General features: G+C 53.9%; 3 non-coding genes across 3 annotated transcripts in view; all 3 read left to right on the top strand.

The window, feature by feature from the left end:
• LOC139700450 (small subunit ribosomal RNA) overlaps nt 1-1,559 on the top strand; it is a 1,865-nt gene extending 306 nt beyond the window's left edge. Inside the window, exon 1 of the ribosomal RNA XR_011703682.1 lies at nt 1-1,559. This exon is cut by the window's left edge and continues 306 nt beyond it. This is a non-coding gene — a ribosomal RNA (small subunit ribosomal RNA).
• A 203-nt stretch (nt 1,560-1,762) lies between these two features.
• LOC139700459 (5.8S ribosomal RNA) lies at nt 1,763-1,917 on the top strand. Its single transcript, XR_011703690.1, has one exon. It is a non-coding gene; the product is annotated as a 5.8S ribosomal RNA (ribosomal RNA).
• Nucleotides 1,918-2,141: 224 nt separating this feature from the next.
• The window catches only part of LOC139700454 (large subunit ribosomal RNA), a 4,115-nt gene continuing 3,756 nt past the window's right edge, over nt 2,142-2,500 (top strand). The window contains exon 1 of the ribosomal RNA XR_011703686.1: nt 2,142-2,500. This exon is cut by the window's right edge and continues 3,756 nt beyond it. This is a non-coding gene — a ribosomal RNA (large subunit ribosomal RNA).

Below are 2,500 nucleotides of genomic sequence, written 5' to 3'. Positions count from 1 at the left end.
ATCTTTCAAATGTCTGCCTTATCAACTTTCGATGGTAGGTTCTGCGCCTACCATGGTTGTAACGGGTGACGGGGAATCAGGGTTCGATCCCGGAGAGGGAGCCTGAGAAACGGCTACCACATCCAAGGAAGGCAGCAGGCGCGCAAATTACCCACTCCCGGAACGGGGAGGTAGTGACGAAAAATAACGATACGGGACTCATCCGAGGCCCCGTAATCGGAATGAGAACACTTTAAATCCTTTAACGAGGATCTATTGGAGGGCAAGTCTGGTGCCAGCAGCCGCGGTAATTCCAGCTCCAATAGCGTATATTAAAGTTGTTGCGGTTAAAAAGCTCGTAGTCGGAGGTGTGTCTCGGACGGTCGGTTCGCCGCTTGTCGGTGCTCAACTGGCCGGTCCGGACGTCCTGCCGGTGGGGTCCGCGAGGCTCCGTTATCCTTCTTTGGTCCTCTTCACCGAGTGCCTTGGTGGGCCGGCACGTTTACTTTGAACAAATTAGAGTGCTCAAAGCAGGCCGTTGGTCGCCTGAATACTGTGTGCATGGAATAATGGAATAGGACCTCGGTTCCATTTTGTTGGTTTTCAGAACTCGAGGTAATGATTAATAGGGACGGACGGGGGCATTCGTATTGCGACGTTAGAGGTGAAATTCTTGGATCGTCGCAAGACGAACCGATGCGAAAGCATTTGCCAAGAACGTTTTCGTTGATCAAGAACGAAAGTTAGAGGTTCGAAGGCGATCAGATACCGCCCTAGTTCTAACCATAAACGATGCCAGCTAGCCATCCGCCGAAGTTCCTTCTATGACTCGGCGGGCAGCTTCCGGGAAACCAAAGCTCTTGGGTTCCGGGGGAAGTATGGTTGCAAAGCTCAAACTTAAAGGAATTGACGGAAGGGCACCACCAGGAGTGGAGCCTGCGGCTTAATTTGACTCAACACGGGAAACCTCACCAGGCCCAGACACCGGTAGGATTGACAGAATAAGAGCTCTTTCTTGATTCGGTGGGTGGTGGTGCATGGCCGTTCTTAGTTGGTGGAGCGATTTGTCTGGTTAATTCCGATAACGAACGAGACTCTGGCCTGCTAACTAGGCGTCGGAATCTATTATGCTTCCGACGTAGCTATCTTCTTAGAGGGACAGGCGGCTCCTAGCCGCACGAGATTGAGCAATAACAGGTCTGTGATGCCCTTAGATGTTCTGGGCCGCACGCGCGCTACACTGAAGGAATCAGCGTGTCCTCCCTGGCCGAAAGGCCCGGGTAACCCGCTGAACCTCCTTCGTGCTAGGGATTGGGGCTTGCAATTGTTTCCCATGAACGAGGAATTCCCAGTAAGCGCGAGTCATAAGCTCGCGTTGATTACGTCCCTGCCCTTTGTACACACCGCCCGTCGCTACTACCGATTGAATGATTTAGTGAGGCCTTCGGACTGGTGCGCGGCGCTCGCCGCCTCAACACCGGTGGCGCCGATGTTGCTGGAAAGATGGCCAAACTTGATCATTTAGAGGAAGTAAAAGTCGTAACAAGGTTTCCGTAGGTGAACCTGCGGAAGGATCATTACAGCTTTCGATTATAAAATCGTAGCTTTGGAACGAATTGGTGAAGAGAAAAAGGGACAAAGAAGGCGAGCAGTCGGGTGCCCGGCTTTCAAAAGCCGGCTTTAAAAGACACACGCCCAACTCGCTCGCAAAGAAGGGAAAAAATTCCCAGTTTGTATGTTTCGATGAAACGAATTTTTTACATAAAATGAAATGAAAGAAAGAAATTCTAAACGGTGGATCACTCGGCTCGTGGATCGATGAAGAACGCAGCTAACTGCGCGTCGAATTGTGAACTGCAGGACACATGAACATCGACGTTTCGAACGCACATTGCAGCCCTCGGATTTTGTTCCCGGGCTACGCCTGGCTGAGGGCCGGCAATTCAGTTCGCGAACGGAAACGTTTGCGTACTGGGGCGACGAGCATCCCTCGCTGGGATGGATCGTCGCCCGGATTGATAGGGGGCTCTGCGGGAGATTGGGCGAGACCCGTCCCCGCCGGTCGAGGTGAGACGCTTCGTTATTTTTTGACGGCGTTCGCCTGCGGATCGGTGGGGGCTCGGTTATTACTCCCTCTCCACGGGCAACTATATCATTTGGGCCGACCTCAGAGCAGGTGAGACCACCCGCTGAATTTAAGCATATTAATAAGCGGAGGAAAAGAAACTAACCAGGATTCCCTTAGTAACGGCGAGCGAACAGGGATCGACTCCAGGGCCAAAGCTCGCGCCCCCCGCGGGGCGCCGAGCGCTGTGGCGTTTGGGAGCGTCCAATTTCCCGAGGGGCGCCGGAGAGTCCAAGTCCCTCTTGAACGGGGCCACGGCCCGGAGAGGGTGCCAGGCCCGTGCGACCTCCGCGCTTGCCTCCCGGGAGGGGCGCTCCTCAGAGTCGGGTTGCTTGAGAGTGCAGCCCAAAGTCGGTGGTAAACTCCACCTAAGACTGAATACGGCCACGAGACCGA

Source organism: Hetaerina americana, unplaced genomic scaffold (assembly GCF_022747635.1).
Source record: "Hetaerina americana unplaced genomic scaffold, ioHetAmer1.1.p SCAF_1003, whole genome shotgun sequence".
NCBI classification, from domain to species: Eukaryota; Metazoa; Arthropoda; class Insecta; order Odonata; family Calopterygidae; genus Hetaerina; species Hetaerina americana.
Note: the sequence above shows the minus strand (reverse complement) of the source record. Positions and strands in the feature narration are given on the sequence as shown.